The sequence below is a fragment of the Castor canadensis genome, chromosome 6, assembly GCF_047511655.1.
Source record: "Castor canadensis chromosome 6, mCasCan1.hap1v2, whole genome shotgun sequence".
In the NCBI taxonomy this organism is placed as follows: domain Eukaryota; kingdom Metazoa; phylum Chordata; class Mammalia; order Rodentia; family Castoridae; genus Castor; species Castor canadensis.
Window position 1 is genome coordinate 86575906 of NC_133391.1, and position 22647 is coordinate 86598552.

Sequence of the window (22647 nt, forward strand, 5' to 3'; positions counted from 1 at the left end):
TTAAAGTTTCATAGTTAAGTATGATATTTGCTGCAAATTTTTGGTAGCTGCACCTTATTCAGTTAGAAATGTTCATTGTTATTGAGAGTTTTCTCATGGATGGTAGTTGAATTTCATTAAATACTTTTCTATATTATTTAAGACAAACATGCAATTTTCAAATTTGTGAGTATGAATAAATTTTAATAAAATACTTCTTTCATTAAACCATCCTTGAATTCCTGGAATGAATCAAGGTAAGTCATTATTTATTTTTTAATTTGAAGGATTTATTTTGTAACTTTTCATTTTTTTATTTTTTATATATGTTCATGAATTATTTTTTTCTACTTTCTAGCTGTATATTTTGCTAGCAGTTGATTGATCATGATTAATCAAAGTATCTAATTTTGTAGAATACTTTTTCTCCCTTTTTTGTAGTGATAGAGATTGAAACCAGTGCCTCATGAGTTCTGTGCAAGTGTTGTACTATTGAGCTGTACACTTTCCCTATAGATTAGTTTTTAAACATTCTTAAGAGCAAGATGCTAAGAATTGTGGTCTCTGAACAATGAGAGCACTTCTTTTTTCCAAATAGGTTGAACAAAATAATTTGTTTATAAAAACCCTTTCTTTAAAGTAGAAAAGAGACTGTTTGGGGAGAAGGGGTATCCTTGGGAGCAGGAGGAGGACAAGAGAGGGCAATGGGGATGAATATGATCAGGTACGATGTATATGTATATGAAACTATCATAACAAACCATTATTTTGTATAATTAATATACATAAGTAAATCTTTTCTTAAATCCTAATGCATTTTTCTTACATTTAAAACTTTTTTCCTTCTGGATTAATCTGTCTGAGCACTTTATTGATTACAAAATTCACTTATTATTTATATGTAATTTTCTTATTTTTTTCTGTAGTTATGTAGAATGTTATTTTTGTGCTTATCATGTCTTCCTCAAATACAAACTCTTGTATTCACAACTTCTATTATAGTGGTTTATGTCTTAGGAAGTCAATAGATATTTTTAGTTTTGCTTTGATTTTTATTAATGAAAATATTACTTTAAATAATACTTAGCTTGCGGTTCTACATATTTTGTGGAAATTCTGTGTGTCATCTTTTAAAGTCTGTAAATCATTGAATTTTTTTCATTTTGTCCTTTCCCTTGACTTTCATTCAACTCTACCTCTCCAGTATTCTCACCCCTATCCTAGATTTCTGGTTGACATTTCTGGTTGATGGTCATCTTTTCCAGGCTTTGATTGGGCCACTGAGCTAAGTGTCAGTGTAGTGAAAGATGTTCTTGACTATGATGTCTGATCATTGTATCCATGCTATATTCACTTATTTTTCCAAGCATGATTGTCAACAAAATTTCATTGAGCCCAAACAGCTTCTGTAGGTATATCAAGTTCTTTCACTTTAAAAGGCAGCACAAATCTTTTTACTGGGAAAATAAATGATTGAATCTCACCTCATTCTGAATGAATTAGAGTTGGCAGGCATGGGTGTCTGGAGCTGACTTGCAGTACTTGATGCTAAAATGTAGCTCCTTGTAGTAGTTATAATAAATTAAGGCTTCTGTCAGAGGCTGAAGTCATGAAAGTTAAAGAAAGAAGAAAAATATACTGCTACCCTTTATATTTTGGCTCTGAAAGGAATTTTAGTCTTCAGTGGGTTGACGGAACAAAATAGACAAACCAATATTTTAGGAAATTGTGCCAAATTTCATGTGTAGATGCCTGTGAGTGTCTTGCACTAAGCCGTGAGTTATAGCAGTGGAAGCCTAGAAAGGGAGAAATGATATATATCTTAAGGCTTGTAGAGCAGGCAAGTTCCAACTTCAAAATCCTCTGTTTTGAATGACAACATTGTCCAATTTCCTAGCAAAAAGCATGCTGTTTCTCTTCCTGACCCTTTTCCAAATAATGGGAGGGTTAATTTATAAACTGTCACTCATAGGACATGAAAATATTTTTCAGTTAAAAGTCCAGTGACAGGCACATGACAACACCAGTGGGTATTCACAGACAGGTGATAATTTTCTACAGCTAATTATCATTATTTTTCTACATGGGACAGTGTAAAAATGCAGAATAATACATACTTTGATAAGGTGCGCTTTGTATAAAGTGGCATTCCATATTAACTCTACCTAATAACTTGAATAGCTCTTTTTGTTTTTTTAAGGGCCACAACTAGAACAATCCTAGTCTGATCCACAGTTGGAACACTTTCTGTGAATATTTTTTATCCATGTATCTATGTTATCATTGCTATTGTGATCAAATTTTTAAAATGGGAAAATCTGTGGGCAAGCTGGAAGCAGTTTCAAGGTATCAGTGTCCTGAAATTGAATCTATTTTGCTCCTCACTCATTTCCATCTTGATAGATTTCAACGTGGCTCAGAACTCTTGCTGCTACAGAGCTCCCCAGCAACAGGAAACTGCCCAGACATCTTCCCAACGTCTTTAGTAGTCCATTTGTCAATGTACTGAAAATATTTAAATGATGTGGTTCACTTGTCTTTCCCGTTATTAGTTTTTAAATTGTGACAAATTAAGTGGGCATCCTCTGGCTTTAAATAGGCAGCCTGAAATATTAGCAGCAGAAACAATTTAAAATATTTTTAAAAATCTGAGAATGGCTCAGATTACTTAAAGTTATAATCATCACAAAACCAATAGCAATAGAAAACAGAGTTCAATACTGCTGCTGCTGGGTATTAGAGGGCATGAAAATAGTGATTAATTTTTCTGACTTCTAAAGATAACCTAAATAGAGTCAATCCACAAAAAGAGGTATGGAAACAGAAAGTAAAAAGAAAGCACATCTATTGCAAATGTAATTTAAATCTCATCATATTTTGAATATTCAGTGGGATCCTCCCAAGCTTTCAGTTTCTCTTTGGAGTGAAATAGGTTCTTAAAAGTGCATTCATCTATGCTGCTAGAGTATCATTTACTAACAAATGATTGCAGCTGCATCCCAGTGGCCTCAAAGAGTTTTAATGTTGCTTCCAGATGTGCTTAATTTATTTCCAGGGTATAATGTTTGCCATGGGAAGCTTGGATGATTTTCTCACTTATCAATGCCAATTTCTTGGAGGTAGGTAAAATTTTAGTCTACTTTTAGATGGAGAAATAGAACAGGAAGATATTATGGCTTCATTAATATCAAATGAGAAGCGCTTAACAATCTTGGGCAAAATATTAAGTCTATTTTCTACTTCATGAGCTTATGCACCTGGACTTATGCTTCTGCAAGGGTTTTCTAGAACTCTTCTTTCCAATATTCAATTTCATACAACTAATGATGATTCTCAGGAATTTAAAATTTTGAAACTTGCCTATGAGCCTAGCTTTCTAAAACTCCAGTGGTTGATTTGTTATAAAATATTAAGAGGTTGAAACAAATCTAATTTTCAACTACTTAAAGGAGTACTGAATTGTAGCTGTTAACATTCTTCTAATGTTGGATATGAATAATTGTATAAGGTATTTATTACAGAGCAATCATATAAATTTTATTTTGGAGCACATTAAAATGAAGACCTATTTAAATGTAAAATTCATAGTGTATCTAGAGCAATTGTGAGTAGTTATTAAAGCTACTTTGGTGATGTGCAAACTTAGCAAAAGGATTTTTGAGAGATTTTTCATGAATATAAATCAAGTTATTGAAGATATTCAAGTTTTTTTAATTGAACTTAAATACTAAAGTAGATGATCTAAACTAACACGTGTCAGAATCATAGAAAGCATCACTTTGTAAATGATCAAGTAGTGTCAGTATTGGAACTTCTACCATGGGTTTATGTCCTACACTTTTAGAATTATGGGTAAAATAGCATATTAATTCTGAATAACATGAAAGCAATGTGCCTGGTACCTTGGAAGATTTTATGAATTCAATTCCTTCTTTCTAATGTCAAAGTTAACAGGAGTATGTAATCTTCCCCAAAGAACTAAGTGCTGACTCATTGCAAAACCAAAAATTATTAAAATTATTGAAAATCTTTTATTATCCTTAGAAAAGGAATCACATTTCATTTCTTTTACATTGGTCAGGAAATCCATATAATGACCCATCCATTCTTCACATGTGTTTGTCAAGCATATGGTTATAAGGTAATGTCCAAAATCTTCAGTTTTTGGAAGTAAAATTTTTATCTGATTTAAGTAGAATATCTTGGCTGCATGTGAGATGATGAGAAGCTAAGAACACTGACAATTTTTTCATTGAGAAAATTCAGTTACCTGCTGGAATAATGCTGATTCTAGGTGCTCAATAACCGTGTGAATAAATAAGTAAAATGTGAATTAGATATGTTGAATAAGTGAATGAATGAAAGGTTACTGAATATATCTCCTAAATCTAGCTTACAGAGGTTTTAATTTAACTCCAAAATATCTAACTAAAACACTGGTTATTAGATTAAATAATTTCCCGGGGTTTGCAATTAAATTTTTTGCTTGGTAATAATCTTGTGTTATGTGAATAAGGTGATCAATTATAATAGTTTTAGTTCCTATAAATAGACAACTTAACTCATTCAGATCACTCACAAAATTAATCAGATGTTTTGACATCAGGACTTTATTTTGAAGCTTCCAGTTAAGGTACTTGGAAGGTAATAGGAAAGGCCATAGCAGTAAGTCCACAGGGTCATGCAGCTAACTTGTTTGCTAAAGTAGTATATTAGTATTAGCTTAGTTTTCTATTGATATAACAAAATATGTGAGGATGGGTAATTTATGAAGATAAGTTTATTTAGCTCATCATACTGGAAGTTCAGAGAGAATGGGGAGAGTTACTTTATAATAACATATTCTCCAGTAACTAATACACTACTGTGGGACTTAGTTTACTCTCTCAAGACCTAAAGAACTCTTATGGACCTCACTGCCTCTCAGAGCATTAATGAAATTTGGGGATCAAATTTCAACATGACTATTGGTGGGGAAAAATAAACCACAGCACATATTTCAACTGCAATTAATTGATACCAATTCATGTTGTCATTTCTATTTACTCAGAACATCGTTGTTTTGGCCAGATGACCTTGGAGTGTTGAGGGGCACCTCTCCAACCTGCCATGGGGAAACTGAATTGTAGGTATACTATACCTGGGATTACTTACATATATTTGCATGGTTTCAATCTCCTTTCTGTTAGTTACTTGCTGTCCAGGTACAGTGTAATATTCCAGCTGCCTATTAGACTGATTCACCCAGGTGTGTAGGGTCAAAGGTCTTATAATAGTGTGAATGCATTTTATAGCATTGAGCACCATGGGTAAAAGATGAGAAATATGGTTGGAAGAATACAAATCCAGAAGTCAGTTTTAAGAAACTATTTTCAATCACCAGATGTTTAAATTGGAAGTGGAGGATTCAATTAACATTAATAACCAGTCAAAATAGAAGTTGTCTCTCATCATGAACATACTCTATAATGCATTTTTGTAAAACTCAACTGTAGGGCTGGGGCATGCTTCAAATGGTAGGGTGCCTGCCTAGCAAGTGTGAGGCCCTGAGTTCAATCAAGTATCATCAAAATAACAACAAAAACTCAACTGTATCCTACAACAGTTTTGTTTTTTAATGGGAATTTTGTGAAATAGAATGTATCAGAATTTCTGTGTTACAAAACACAAACTTCTAGCAGTTCTACAAATGGTAATTATGTTTGTGGTAAAATTTTATGTGTTATACCTTTCATCTATTGTTAATTAGAAGAAGTTATCACCACTGTTAGAAAGACTGAATTATTGTTTCATTCTTTTTATAGGAGAAGATGTTACAAAATTTTTATTATATGAAGAGATGATAAAAAAATTCATTAAAAAATGAAAGACCATTAAAGGGGTCTTTCAGAGAGTTTGTTAAATAGTACTCTTGTATACATTTTTCTCAACACTGGAGCAATTTTTGTTTCTTGCATACTGCCTTTCATAGTCTTGATTCTTTTGTGCTCAGAACATCCTATCACTGAGGAACCACAATCATGCTGCTTAACAGAATGGTGATGCTGTCCCTCTGTTCCAAAGCCTTGGCTCCATGGTTGGTCCTGATATTGTAGCAATAATCCCCTACACTTGCTAAGGCCCAGCACTTTCCTCTAGGATTTGCCCCCTAGAGTTTGGGAAACTCTTTAAAGTTCTGCTAGAAATCTAGTGCAAATGTTTCATCTGCTTTTGGTTTGTGGGTTCTGAGCACATGGCTTCCAAATGTCACATTTAGAATGTAGAATTCAGTAATTTTCAAGCATTTTGGTCAAATCATCAATTTTATCCGCTGTTTTTCTGTGAATGAACAATACATGATATCTAGATCTTTTTCAAACATCTCTCTGTCTTCTCCTTATCTTATATAACGTAACTTAGCTGACATGTTCTTTTCAAAGGCTAAGAGCTTTTGGGGGGTTGTGTTTTGAAAAGAAAGGTGAGCTCTTTAGCTTCACTTTCTAAATATTTTAATAATGTTACTGAAGCCTGGGATGCCATCTTTATTCATCTGTCTCTTTTGTTTTTCTGCTCAATGTAGTGCTTATAGTGAATGGCAATACATATTAATAAGCATGTAGTTTAATAAGACTCAGGTTAATGATGATAATTATTCCTACATGGTGTATTCTGACAGTGTGTGCAAAGATATTCATTCTTCAAAAAAGCCCTAAGGCATTACAGATAATTCTGACATCTAGCACATTATCTTAGAAGAAGGTTAACAATGTTGTGTGATACTTGGCTTTCTCTTTTTTTTTTTTAAGTGAACATTTTAATTACCTAGGGATAATGTCCATGATTGGAATTCAGTGAGTGGGCATAGGGCCAAAAACTTTTCAGGAGATCCATGAGAGGGTTAGAATTTAACCATTAAAACTTACATAGGCTTGCAAGATTGAACACTAGGAATGAATAATCACAGTGAAGAATTAAGAAAAGATCAATATTTTAGCTTATGTTTGAGCTAAATTAGGTTCCTAGTATGAAGTGAATATTTTTTTGATTGACCATAATAAATGTATGAAATCGTAAGTTCTGCTTCTCTTTACTTCCCAAATTCTCTGCAAAACCAAACATGCTCCTGCGTAATGACCTTGGGCTCCGTTTTCCATGTTGTTCCCATCCCTTCCTTACTATCTGAAGTATTAATGACAAATGACTAATTAACAGTTCAGAATGACATTTCACTTTTTTACCCCCTGAGTTGATTACATTTTCAGAAGTGTTGAAATCTTAGCTCAGGCACCTCAAGTGAAACTCCTGCCTGGGCCGGTTTGGTAACACTAAGGAGTGAGGCCAAGAGAGTGTTGTAGTGAAACATGCAGGCCTCTGGAAGTGGAGCCACCATTGATCATTTCCAGGAGACTTTTCCTGCACAGAAGTTATAGCCCAGCTTTGTCAAACATTTACTTATTCAAAAGAAGCTTGGAATCCTGAATTTTGTGAATTCTTCCCCTATTAAAACATTGTAGATTAAAATAGTCCAATATTTTAAGGTCCAAAACCAGTCTAAGATGCACAAGTTTGTGATTTCTTGTTTGAATTGAAGAAATGAAGTTGTGATGAATATATTGTGTGCATTTCTACCTCTGAGGTATAAGAAAGTGGAGATCCCAAACTTCCTGAATGTAAGGCCAACTCTTTGCCCTTCTTCATGCTGTTTCATTTGCTCTGGGTGCCCATACTGCCATACTTTGGGGTTTTATTCACTTAATTTTTTTCAAAAATTTTGAACTGGGGTCTAGCTATGTAGCTCAGGCTAATGTTGAGCTAGCTATGTAGCTGAGGCTGGCCTAGGACCCATTATCCTCTTGCATTAGCCTTCTGAAGATTACAGGTGTGCAGTAGAATGGCTACTTTCCTACTCACTTTTGATGACCTTGATTAAATATCTTCCACTTTGTAAAGCTTTTTAAGCCCCTTATCTGCTTCCAAACCATTTCTCCACTACTTTCCTTCCTTATGGGATAGACCCAATTACCTATTGTGTTGCTGTGGCATCAGGTGTATACTATAGGTAACACTTATCTGAATGTGTACTAAATATCTGTGGATGTGTTGGTGTCCCCAGTTACCGATTTGAAGTCTGAATGGATAGACTCCTCTTTTTATCACTTTATCAGCAGTATATAATGTCTGCCTCATAATAAACAATAGTGTTTACTGAATGAATGAATGGATCAACAAATGATTATTAGGAAGCTACTTCAAGGCTTAAGTAGCCTTATAAAATTCTCTACCCCTAGAAAACTTGTGGATATTCAAGATACTAAGTATATATTTATTCAATAGGAAATGAACGCCAGCCAATGGGGTAGGTTATACTTTGAAGAGTTAGAGTGGCACAGAAGACATTCTCAGTGCCTGAGAGCCTTCAGTCACTTCCTACTAGGATAAAATAGGTTCTTAAACACTCCCTGATCCTTAAATGTAGTTAAGTATTAATAAAATTATGTAATATATGCATATATACTTAAATTTATTTAAATGAAATTATCAAGTATATATTCTATCATCGATCTCTCTCTCTATATGTATATAACAGAGATGTACTTATTGCTTTTTACTATGAGCTTTTAACATTTCCCTGAGTGCTTTTTCTAATTGAGGTAAACATGTAAAAGCTTCAGTACCACCACTGAGCAGATACTATTGAGGCAATTCCTTATATAAGGTCTAGTGGTTATGAAGTACATTTTTTAGAAGTGAGTCAAGATGAATTTGAATAAACAGCCATCTGGCAGTACTCTATCTATTCTAAATTATATGTGCACAAATAATTATTTAAAATGTATTTGTCTAAGTCAACGATATCTAACCCAGTCATTACATAGGGAAAGTATTCTGTTTGAGTCCTTCCCTAAGTCTGCAGCTCAGTCTTCTAGAAAACCATCTTACTTGAACCTATGACATTTGGATTTATATGAAAATAAGTTATTGATTAAGTTGACAATCTGATGTCAAAATATCACCCAAGAATTTTGTTCTACATGTTGACCAAGGAAAGCATGTAAAGGTGCTTCCTCTATAGTAGACATCTACATCCTTATGGTCAGTTCTTTTGTTCTATAGATGAATCTAATTAGTTGAATAATTTAGAGACAAAGTCAAATGATGCTTGCCAGTTGTTTAGTCACTTGTACATTTTGATAATAATTGAACAAGTTAATTAGTTGTGTGAGAACCAGCCAATGAGAATCAACTGAGTTAGAGTTGTAAGTTTGCAAACAACAGTGGTCACTGCTAATCTCTTAAGAAGAAAATAGTTTGTTACTAATTTAGTTTCTGTTAGCATGCTGTACACACAGCATACTGTAGTATTTGGGAGACTGTGCTGTTTTACTCACATTGGACACTTCAGCATCAAGCAGTTATAAACATGCTCATTATTCCCTTTGAGGCAATGCAAGCAATTCAACTAAATTCAAATGCACAGATTTTCAGCATGTATTTGAATCTCTTCCTGGGGCTAAGATAGACCTGCCTCTAGTCTCTCCACTTCTTTGGTAAGCCCTTCAATATTAAGCAGTGGAAAATAAAACAACAAATGTTATTCAGCAGAAAGATAAAAGCCCAATCTATGTAAAGTGGGACAGAAGAAATGGAAACAGAGCATGTGGATTTTGCATGCTGAGCCTCATAAAATGCAAGCATGAATTTCCTCTCATAGTGAGTGTGGTCCAACATTAAACAAAGCATGGGACATGATTATGAGAGATAGGATCAGTAGTTGGAGAACATACAGCAAGCTGTTTTACCCACATTGAATATAATATCACTCTTCCGATCTATTAGGCCCTCTTGGAGCACATCTTTGTAGATTTTTGCTGGTTCTCAGAAATGCGTTAAAAAACCCTACAGGCTGTAACTGAAATTACTGAATATTTTTTAATGTCTCACATGTTGACAGTCCCGATTTTTGTTATATAAGAAATAACTGCCGATAGTGCCATTTAAATCCCTACTCTTTAGGCTTGTGAATGCTAATGGCTGGGCTGCCGAACTTCAGCTTTTCCTGTAATCGTTATTCCTGGTTTCCTGTGGTGGATATGTATCGAACATAAGAAATTAGCTGCAGAGAGAATTAGAGGGTGTAAGTCTGAGTCATGTAAATGCCAAAAGCTTTTTGTGACATTTTTCAGACTTTAAAAATGGAAATATGTTATTTGCACAGTAGCTCCTGATGGAATATGACATACTGCAGAGATGTGGTGAGTTTGAGATTGGGCTGCAGGCCATTAGGAAGCCTCTGTGTGAGCCTGGGGTCTAAGCAGAGGAATAAAGTGAATGGTAGAAGCATGGAATTTGCTGACAAGCCAAAGAATCTTTGTTACATCAAGAACTGCTAATGAGAATTAAGAACTTGCTTGAACATGTTATCATAAATATGGTTTAGGAATATAATTTTCAAACGATGTAATTTTTGTCTTTATTCCAGATAATCTTACATCATCATCATCATTATATCAGCATATGAAAAAAATCATAGTTAAGTACATACTTTAACTCCTATATTTCAACTAAGTCTGAGCCATTTACTTAAACTGAAATAAGAAATCTCCCTAAATGGTTTCTGAATGTTTGCTGTGTCTTTAGAGGTCTAGGGACTAAGTGTGAGGGGACAGTAGAATTTCCTGTGAAGGAAGCAGAGGAGCCCCATTTATCACACTGTCCTCTACCTCTTGTTTCAAACCTTATAGAGATGGAGAACAGCCTATTGGGGGAGGTAGAAACTATCTCTGATTTCACCTGAAGTTTGCACAGTGGATGAATCTCTTTAGAGATTTATTTCTGCTTCAGGCCTTGTCTTGCAACCTGTTGAGCTCACATTTCCTATAAACTCATATACATAGGGGGTTATATCCTTTATTGTTTAAGGGTAAAGTAATTTAGTAATCTCATGCTAATTTTGATATTTTGCTGCAGTGTAATGGACTATCATGAGAAATAAGCTTATTTAGCCTCCTTTGCTTTCCATTCTAGAAAATTCAGTGTTTAGTTATTGAAAAATATAGATTCTAGATTCTGGGAAAAGAGATGGTTTATGTTTGGAAGAAGAGATGAATGACCAAGAGAATTCTGAAGGAATTTCCTAAGTGTTGTCTGGTAATAAATGATAAGTCAAACAAAAGAACAAAAACAAGACAAAACAAGAGGTAGAGGTCTCTTTTTCCTTTTAAGAATGCCATATGAAAGACTGTCCAGATTTCTCCTTTTTGTGTCCTATCAGTGTAATCCTACTATTCACCTTATATTACCAGTGATGCTTAATAATGCTGCTATCCCCATACCTGACATCAAATGATTTCTGTATATCTCCCTCCAGCTCATAACAAAAGACATGTTGCTTCTGTTGGAAATCTCTCCTCAGGCCTCCTTGACCTGTCTCTACATCTTCTTTTTGGTTCTGGCCCTTATTTTATTTCAACTTTATTAGACAGTTTTAGCTATTCTCTCAACCTCTTGTCTCATCCCACTTCTTCCTCATTATTCACATAAAAACAAATAATGCTGTTTATGTTTTCTCTTTCTCTACTGATGTCCAGGCACCTTGCAAACATGAGTCTGAAAAGAAGTATCTAACTCCCTCCTGAGAGACATGCAAACCTGAACTCATGACCTTTCTTTTCCATGCCCAGTTGAGAATCCTTCTGTTGTCCATAGGAAAAAGTTTAATGAACAGTCAAATCTAGTCCCAACTTGGTTCTTCTTCATTCTCCAGTTGACTTTGCCATTTTCCCGTGTTCCACCACCAAACCGACAGTCTCACGGCTACACAAATTATCATTTGCTTTCAAAACTTCGTATCTTTTTCATATTTAGTTCTCTGCCCAAAATATCTTTCTTCATCTTACAAACATCCTCAAGACTCTTTCTATCTAGCATATTTTTTAATACTTTCCTGACTTTCTTATGCTGAGTTAGGGTTTTCTTCCCTGTAGGCCTTTACATTTTGGCATGTACTTACCTTTTTATATGTCTGACTTGCCTGTAATATTACAAACCTCTTTATGATAGTGAGTTTATTTTATTTGTCCTTGGATTTCTAGCTTTTAGCACAGTATCCACAAATAAAACACAAATAAAAAAACCCCAAAAAGCCTATTGAAATGGATGAATAAATGAATTAATTGAAGATGTAGCTATTGGCACTCTGCACCAGTTGTGAAAAGTGGTAGAAATACATATGTTGAGTATCCCATACGTTGCATGTACAGAACATGATGCAGACAGCAGCAAATTCATGCAAGGAACACCTGCCGTTTTCCTTGCATAGACTCTCTGCTTACTTTGAGGTTTATCCATCAATGCCTTTTGAAGAAACATTGTTCTGCTAACAAGGGGCCACTTTATTGAGTTCTATTAGAGAATTTCACTACAGGTTTAATTATTGTTCACCTTGGTGTCAGGCTGCTGTCTCTTTATTAACTAATCATCCACTGGCCCAGTGGGGTTCCTGTAGCCTCCAGGTTTCTCAAGATATGTCAAATCTGATTATCTGCCCTTATTTTACATAGATTAAAATTTAAGTTTTTCTAAACTCAGTGAAGAAACAATCTCCTACTGCTTAATATATGCGAACTATACTAAGGCATGCCTTTACATAACCTGAACTGAGTTAGTCATTTGAGCTTTGTTAATTAGCTGTGGAAAGGAAAGTTAGATTAACCAGAATAGTAAAAGGATAGAGTTGATGAAATTTTTATTTTGTACTGCAGCACAGAATACTTTAGTGTTATTACAATTATTTCTAATTACCAGTTATGGAATAGAGATGACAGATTGGCCTTTGTGTATATATCAACATAACCTCACAGTTCAGAACTTATTTTTGCATCACCACTGCTCAGATAGGAAGAGACTATGAGTTTGGCTGCCCATCAAGCAACAGTTATTCTACAAACCATTTCATTGATTCCAAATCAATATGCTGAGAATTATTTTTATAAAGCCTAGCTTTATAAAAGTCTTTTAAGTTCAAATCTTCTGAAACATAAAGGTGAGATATTCTGAAATATCATGAAGTGCCACAGGGCATAAACTATGTCATAAATGTCTTTTCATTTTTAGCTGGCTCAAAAACTTGAGTTTAGTGTTTTGTGATCTTTTAGAAATACTCAAGTTCATCTCAGTTTATATTCTATGAAACTTAGTCATTTATGTGCCATAAATAATAAAGTTTACTACCATTTTCAAATATTCTGGGAAAAAATTTTCATATGCAGGTCTAATATATGATTAATAAAGTGTTAGATTTTTTTCTAAGTGTATATGATTATAGAAATTCTTTATATGAATTAGTTCAAGAAACCCAGAAGTTATGTACATTAATGAAAGTCATGCAAATATAAAAAATTCATGATTTTCTTCATTCCCAGGATATTTCCCAAAAGTTCACAATTTAATTCATAATTAATGGATAATCAGAAAATATTCACTTTCCACCTTTATGGTAATTATCATATAATTTCTGATTATTTTAGATTATATTTTTTACATTAAAAATGTGATAGTAATTTTGATATAATTTCAGTTTTATAGCAAAACTATAAAGGAGGTTGAACCAAAACAGAAAATACCCCTTGTGTTATTAATGCATGATAATTCAAAGATAAAATAATATTAAAACAAACCAGAAAATATACTTGAGTTTAAATCCATTCTAATTTTATCGAGATGTTGCTAGGCTTGGTTTCATTTGAAGGCTGTGTTTTCTTCTTAATTTTGTTATTACTTATGTAGCATGTTGTTTTGTGGTACTGGGGATCAAACCCAAGGCTTCGTGCATGCTAGGCAAACGCTCAACCATTGAGCCACATCTCCAGCCCTGCATGTTGTAGTCTATAAATAAAAAGAGCTTTTCAGTTGTTTCATTGCTGTGGGAATTCTTTTTTCAGTTCTATTTGTTGTTTATTTGTATGCATTTGTGTTTTAAGACCTTTTTAGTGGAAATTTGATCCCTACAACTCCTTTTCTTATGTTCTCTTTAAAAATATTGCATATATTGTCGCTATTTGGAGATTTATTCATTCCCTTATCTTGCAATGCTGAGGATTGAACCCAGGGCCTCATGTATGCTAGACAAGTGCTCTATCACTGGAGCTCACCCTGAGCCCCTTACACTCTTGAATCAGTACCTATTTCCACAAACGTTTTGAGTTTGCACTAGTAAAAATTCAATCTTATTAAGATACAATTTTAAACAAAAATGTAGAGACTTTAAATTACAATGTGTGTTTACAGCCATGTACACACATGTAACTCATCACTCCAACCAACATGTTTCTATGACTCAACATTTCCTCCTGCTTCTCGGCACTTCTCTCCATCCTACTTCCCAGCTCAAAGACCTGATTTTGGTTTCCATTGATTACTTTTGCCTTTCTTCGAACTGAATGTAAATGGAATCACGATGTCTAGTCTTCTGTGTCTGCGTTGTGTTGCTCAACATAATTCACTATGCTGCATACATCGGTTCTGTTTCTTTTTATTGCTGAGTAGTGTTCCATTGTTACAATATACTGTGTAGCTCATATACCACAATAAACCACATAGCTTTGAGCTATTTCTGCTTTTGAACTATTATGACTAAAGCTGCCCTGAAGATGCATGTACGTGCAGTGTGTGTGTATCTGTTTTCATTTTTCTTACATGACTATCTAGGAATGGAAATGCCGAGCTATATGTGTTGTTAACTTGGTAAGAAAATGCCCAATCACTTTCCAAATTGGACTCATATCACCACACAGCAGCAGTGCCTTACAGTTCCCCTCCGCTGTATCTTCATCTACACTTGCTTCTGTTAGTTTTATGAGTACGAGCCATTCTTGTTGGTCTGAAGTAGTATTTGTGATTTTGATTTTAATTTCTCTGATACTAATGAGCTTCTTCTTACCTTTTCATGTGTTCAATATTTGTAAGTATATCTTATGGTATAATTTGTCCAAATCTTTTACCCATTAAAAGTGTTTTTTATTTTTGCTGAATTAAAGGGACTTCTTTTTGTAATAGAACTTGTTCTTTTTGCACTAGTCCTTTATTAGGTCTGTGTATTACAAATGTCTCTTAGTCTGTGACTTGAATTTCCATTGTTTTAAAGGATTTTCTTTTGAAGAATGGAAGGTTTTAATGTTGAAGAGTAGTTTATCAATACCTTATGTTTGTGTTGATTTGTTCTGTCAGTAATACTTGGCCTAACTCAAAGTTGTGAAGTTTTGTCCTTACTTTCTTCTAGAAATTTTATAATTTTGTTTTTGCATTAGGTTTATGCTCTATTTTGAATTTGTGTGTGTGGTATAAATTTGATATTCATTTTAATATTCAATAACTCATCAGTATATAGAAAGACTTTTTTTCTATATTTTTTTCTTATGAACTTACAAATCTATTTGCTAAATCTAATAAAGTTTTTATTACAGGATTTCCTATGAACATAATTGTGTTGTTTGAGAATACATGGAGTTTTTAAAACTCTTTTCCAATAGTTATGACTTTTGTTTATTTTTCTTACTTTATGTCCTGGCTAGAACCTTCATAACTCTGAATATGATTGGACAGAGCAGACATTTTGCTTTTTACAGTCATAGAAGGAAGACATTGTACGTAGTGCAAAATTATGTATATATAAAAAATATAAAATATATTTAAAAATATATATATATACATGTTTATGGGTGCATTTGTCAGATAAAGAATTTCCTATTTGTTTATTCCTAATTTGCTGCAAGTTTTAATTATCAATAGATGATGAAATTGTAATATTCTTCTCGATATATCGACATGATCATATGACTTGCTTCTTTTATTCTGTTAATGTGGCAAATCATTCTTAATTGATTTTCAAACTTGGAAAAGCATTTTTTGCCCTTATTGATTTGTGTGTGTGTGTTTGTGTGGTACTAGTGTTTGAATTCAGGCCCTAAACTTGGAGCCACTCCACCAACCCTTTGTTGTGATAGGTTTTTGTTGTTGTTTTGAGGTAGGGGCTTGTGAACTATTTGAACCGCTATCCTCTTGATTTCTGCCACCTGAGAAGTTAGGATTACAGTTGGGAATCACCGGGGCCGGCTCTGATTTTTAACTAAACATTTTATTTGATTTTGTTTTAACTCTACTTTGCATATCAATTATACCCTCCTTGAAATTTTAGTTTGAAATATGTGCATATATATTTTTATATGCGTCTGCACATGCACACACTAATCTAAATCTATTATCCAATACCACTGTAACACTTCAGAACTAATAAAGTGGCCTTTTAATAGAATAACTAATTCTTCTGTCCTGTTAATGATGACATTCCTTGCTATTCATTTCCCTTATCTATATGCTATGATCATGTAAAATATTGCATTGCTTTAAACAAAATGTCTTTTAGATCAATTGAGAATAAGAAAAATCTTGGATGTTACTTTACATTTATGTTTTCTTTCTCTGATGCTTTCTTTATGTAGAGCCATGTTCTTTTTGAAGAACTTTTTTAATGTTTCTTGTAAGTCATATTTGATGATAAATCCCCCGCCCCTTTTTTAATCTAAGAAGTATCTATTTTTTTCCTTCACTTTTCAAGGATAATTTGTTATTGTTTTCCTTCAATACTTTAGATATTTCTCTCTACTCACTTCTTGTTTCATAGTTTCTGACAAGAAAACTGCTAGAATTGTAATCCTTATTTCTGTATAGGAAAGATGATCTCTAATACCAGCTTTTTTCAAGATTTTTCTCTTTATCTTTGTTGTCCCCTAGTTCAAATATGATATCCTTTTGTGTAGGGTTTGGTTTGTTTTACATTCATTATTATTCAGTTCAAAAGCCCTTGCTATTTTTTTTCTACCTACTCTTTACTTAGAAACATGTATAATTACTAAATATTTGAGAATTAACTAGGCATTGAATTTTTATTAATTTCTAATTAAATTCTTTGTGGTCAGAGACCATGTTTTGTAAGATCTCAATTTTTCAAACCTAATAAGATTCATTGTATGGTTATGTTGATGAATTTTCCATTTGTAGTTGAGAAGAACATATTTTTCAGTCTTTTGTTAATGTCAGATTAGATCAGATTGGTTGATAAAATTTTTCATGTCTTATATCTTTGTACCTTTTGGCACATGTATCCTGTCAGTAACTTTGAATGGTGTGTTAAATTCTCCAATTAAAATTGTAGGTTTGTCTGTTTCTTCCTTTAGTTCCACCTATTTTTGCTTCATATATTTTGGTACTTTCTTATTAGCCGTACATTTATGCTTGTTATGGATTCTGTTAAATTAACCCTTTTATTATTATATAAAACTCCCCTTTCATATAGTATTTCTAGTCTTGAATAATAGCTTCTTTTATATGAAAATTGCCAATCAAGCTTTTTTTTTTTTAATAAGGAGGAAAAGTCTCTTGTGGCTTGTAGTTTTGTATGTTTCAGTCCATTATCAAGGCATGAAAGCCAAGTACATTAAGGAGGGAGCCTGTGGCAGAGTAGCTGCTCACCTTATGGCAGCTGGGAAACAAAAGAGAGACAGATAGGATGGGGCAATATCCTCTTGAAGGACACCCATGAACACCCTAGCTTCCTTCCAATTGGCCCCACCTCTTAAAGACGCCACTGTCTCCCAATAGCATGACAGGCTAGCAACCAAATCCTTAGCATATGGTCCTTTGAGGGACATTTAAGATCCAAACCATAGTAGCTTCCTTCCTCCTCCCATCCCTTCCATCAGCCACTGATCTTTTCGATTCATGTGCATATTTCTTCATTGGGATGTTGATTCTTTGGGGGTTGAGTTTTTAGAGCTCTTTGTTGATTCTGGATATTAGTCACTTATTGGAAGAATAGCTGGCAGAGACTTTCCCCATTCCGTGAGCTGTGTCTTAAGTCTAGTGACTGTTTCTTTTGTTGTGCAGAAGCTTTTTTGTTTGATGTAGTCTCATTTGTTCATTCTTTCTCTTAATTGCTGATCATGGTGTTACTTCTTTATGCTATTATTTTTAGTGTTTGCTCTACTGAATGCAAATTTAATCTCATCAGAATATAGTTAGAACTAACATTTTACTAATCCACAACTTGCATTTTGTACATCTTATAAATATGAGAAACTAACAATATACTTGGCGTCTCAACCTTGTGTTATAATTTGTCAAATATTGTCATTTTACATTTGTTATAAAGTACCTTGTAGTTATATCATTTTTGCTGTAATGATTCAGTTGCTTTTTAAGAGAAATTAAGAGAAGGAAAAAGAACCAATCATTCATATTTACTCACAATTTAGCATGCCTTCTTTTTTTTTTTATTTTAAAGTATCTTTTGCTTTATTTTGGCCATACTGGGAATCCAACACAGAGTGCTGTACATGCTAGGCAAGGGCTCTACCACTGAGCCACATCCCCAGCCACTCCACCAGCTCTTTTATTTTTATGGTCTATTTTTTTTCCTTTTATTATTCATATGTGCATACAAGGCTTGGGTCATTTCTCCCCCCGGCCCCCACCCCCTCCCTTACCACCCACTCCGCCCCCTCCCTCTCCCCCCCCTCAATACCCAGCAGAAACTATTTTGCCCTTATTTCTAATTTTGTTGTAAAGAGAGTATAAGCAATAATAGGAAGGAACAAGGGGTTTTGCTGGTTGAGATAAGGATAGCTATACAGGGCATTGACTCACATTGATTTCCTGTGCGTGGGTGTTACCTTCTAGGTTAATTCTTTTTAATCTAACCTTTTCTCTAGTTCCTGGTCCCCTTTTCCTATTGGCCTCAGTTGCTTTAAGGTATCTGCTTTAGTTTCTCTGCATTAAGGGCAACAAATGCTAGCTAGTTTTTTAGGTGTCTTACCTATCCTCACCCCTCCCTTGTGTGCTCTCGCTTTTATCATGTGCTCATAGTCCAATCCCCCTGTTGTGTTTGCCCTTGATCTAATGTCCACATATGAGGGAGAACATACGATTTTTGGTCTTTTGGGCCAGGCTAACCTCACTCAGAATGATGTTCTCCAATTCCATCCATTTACCAGTGAATGATAACATTTCATTCTTCTTCATGGCTGCATAAAATTCCATTGTGTATAGATACCACATGTTCTTAATCCATTCTTCAGTGCTGGGGCATCTTGGCTGTTTCCATAACTTAGCTATTGTGAATAGTGCTGCAATAAACATGGATGTGCAGGTGCCTCTGGAGTAACAGTCTTTTGGGTATATCCCCAAGAGTGGTATTGCTGGATCAAATGGTAGATCGATGTCCGGCTTTTTAAGTAGCCTCCAAATGTTTTTCCAGAGTGGTTGTACTAGTCTACATTCCCACCAACAGTGTAAGAGGGTTCCTTTTTCCCCGCATCCTCGCGAACACCTGTTGTTGGTGGTGTTGCTGATGATGGCTATTCTAACAGGGGTGAGGAGGAATCTTAGCGTGGTTTTAATTTGCATTTCCTTTATTGCTAGAGATGGTGAGCATTTTTTCATGTGTTTTTTGGCCATTTGAAATTCTTCTTTTGAGAAAGTTCTGTTTAGTTCACTTGCCCATTTCTTTATTGGTTCATTAGTTTTGGGAGAATTTAGTTTTTTAAGTTCCCTGTATATTCTGGTTATCAGTCCTTTGTCTGATGTATAGTTGGCAAATATTTTCTCCCACTCTGTGGGTGTTCTCTTCAGTTTAGAGACCATTTCTTTTGATGAACAGAAGCTTTTTAGTTTTATGAGGTCCCATTTATCTATGCTATCTCTTAGTTGCTGTGCTGCTGGGGTTTCATTGAGAAAGTTCTTACCTATACCTACTAACTCCAGAGTATTTCCTACTCTTTCTTGTATCATCTTAAGAGTTTGGGGTCTGATATGAAGATCCTTGATCCATTTTGAGTTAATCTTGGTATAGGGTGATATACATGGATCTAGTTTCAGTTTTGTGCAGAAGGCTAACCAGTTTTCCCAGCAGTTTTTGTTGAAGAGGCTGCTATTTCTCCATCGTATATTTTTAGCTCCTTTGTCAAAGATAAGTTGCTTATAGTTTTGTGGCTTCATATCTGCATCCTCTATTCTGTTCCACTGGTCTTCATGTCTGTTTTTGTGCCAGTACCATGCTGTTTTTATTGTTATTGCTTTGTAATATAGTTTGAAGTCAGGTATTGTGATACCTCCTGCATTGTTCTTTTGACTGAGTATTGCCTTGGCTATTCGTGGCCTCTTGTGTTTCCATATAAATTTAACAGTAGATTTTTCAATCTCTTTAATGAATGTCATTGGAATTTTGATGGGAATTGCATTAAACATGTAGATTACTTTGGGGAGTATCGACATTTTTACTATGTTGATTCTACCAATCCATGAGCATGGGAGATCTCTCCACTTTCTATAGTCTTCCTCAATCTCTTTCTTCAGAAGTGTATAGTTTTCCTTGTAGAGGTCTTTCACATCTTTTGTTAGGTTTACACCTAGGTATTTGATTTTTTTTGAGGCTATTGTAAATGGAATTGTTTTCATACATTCTTTTTCAGTTTGCTCATTGTTAGTGTATAGAAATGCTAATGATTTTTCTATGTTGATTTTTATATCCTGCTACCTTGCTATAGCTATTGATGATGTCTAGAAGCTTCTGAGTAGAGTTTTTTGGGTCTTCAATGTATAGGATCATGTTGTCTGCAAATAGGGATATTTTGACAGTTTCTTTACCTATTTGTATTCCTTTTATTCCTTCTTCTTGCCTAATTGCTCTGGCTAGGAATTCCAGTACTATGTTGAATAGGAGTGGAGATAGTGGGCATCCTTGTCTGGTTCCTGATTTTAGAGGGAATGGTTTTAATTTTTCTCCGTTAAGTATAATGCTGGCTGTAGGTTTGTCATATATAGCTTTTATAATGTTGAGGTACTTTCCTTCTATTCCTAGTTTTCTTAGAGCTTTTATCATGAAATGGTGTTGGATCTTATCAAAGGCTTTTTCTGCATCTATTGAGATGATCAAGTAGTTTTTGTCTTTGCTTCTGTTAATGTGGTTTATTACGTTTATTGATTTTCATATGTTGAACCACCCCTGCATCCCTGGGATGAAGCCTACTTGGTCGTGGTGAATAATCTTTTTGATGTGTTGTTGAATTCGGTTTGCCATTATTTAGTTGAGGATTTTTGCATCAATGTTCATTAAGGAGATTGGCCTATAGTTCTCCTTTTTGGAGGTGTCTTTGCCTGGTTTTGGGATAAGTGTAATACTGGCTTCATAAAATGTGTTTGGCAGTTTTCCTTCCCTTTCTATTTCATGGAACAGTTTAAGGAGGGTTGGTTTCAGTTCTTCTTTAAAGGTCTGATAGAATTCAGCAGAGAATCCATCAGGTCCTGGACTTTTCTTTTTGGGGAGACTCTTGATTGCTGCTTCAATTTCATTTTGTGTTATAGATCTATTCAGGTGATTAATTTCCTCTTGGTTCAGTTTTGGATGATCATATGTATCTAGAAATCTGTCCATTTCTTTTAGATTTTCAAATTTATTTGAATATAGGTTCTCAAAGTAGTCTCTGATGGTTTTCTGGACTTCCATGGTGTTTGTTGTTATCTCCCCTTTTGCATTCCTGATTCTACTAATTTGGGTTTTTTCTCTCCTCAATTTAGCCAGGTTTGCCAGGGGTCTATCGATCTTGTTTATTTTTTCAAAGAACCAACTTTTTGTTTCATTAATTCTTTGTATGGTTTTTTTGGTTTCTATTTCGTTGATTTCAGCTCTTATTTTTATTATTTCTCTCCTTCTATTTGTTTTGGGATTTGCTTGTTCTTGTTTTTCTAGGAGTTTGAGATGTATCATTAGGTCATTGATTTGGGATCTTTCAGTCTTTTTAATATATGCACTCATGGCTATAAACTTTCCTCTCAGGACTGCCTTAGCTGTGTCCCATAGGTTCTGGTAGGTTGTGTTTTCATTTTCATTGACTTCCAGGAACTTTTTAATTTCCTGTTTTATTGCATCGATGATCCATTTTTCATTAAGTAATGAGTTATTTAGTTTCCAGCTGTTTGCATATTTTTTGTCTTTACTTTTGTTGTTGAGTTCTACTTTTACTGCATTGTGGTCAGATAGTATGCACGGTATTATTTCTATTTTCTTATATTTGCTGAGGCTTGCTTTGTGCCCTAGGATATGATCTATTTTGGAGAAGGTTCCATGGGCTGCTGAGAAGAATGTATATTGTGTAGAAGTTGGATGAAATGTTCTGTAGACATCTACTAGGTCCACTTGATCTATTGCATATTTTAGATCTTGGATTTCTTTATTGAGTTTTTGTTTGGATGACCTATCTATTGATGATAATGGAGTGTTAAAGTCTCCCACGACCACTGTGGTGGCGTTTATATATGCTTTTAGGTCTTTCAGGGTATGTTTGATGAAATTGGGTGCGTTGACATTGGGTGCGTACAGGTTGATGATTATTATTTCCTTTTGGTCTATTTCCCCTTTTATTAGTATGGAATGTCCTTCTTTATCTCGTTTGATCAATGTTAGGTTTGAAGTCTACTTTGTCAGAGATAAGTATTGCTACTCCTGCTTGTTTTCGGGGGCCATTGGCTTGGTAAATCTTCTTCCAGCCTTTCATCCTAAGCATATGCTTATTTCTGTCGGTGAGATGAGTCTCCTGTAAGCAACAAATTGTTGGATCTTCTTTTTTAATCCATTTTGTC

At 34.4% G+C, this 22647-nt stretch overlaps 1 long non-coding RNA gene across 1 annotated transcript in view; it reads left to right on the forward strand.

Annotated features, from left to right (window-relative positions):
- LOC141423900 (uncharacterized) overlaps positions 1–22647 on the forward strand; it is a 201772-nt gene that overhangs the window by 8986 nt on the left and 170139 nt on the right. Inside the window, exon 2 of the long non-coding RNA XR_012448663.1 lies at positions 5030–5104. This is a non-coding gene — a long non-coding RNA (uncharacterized lncRNA). The remainder of the gene's footprint in view (positions 1–5029; positions 5105–22647) is intronic.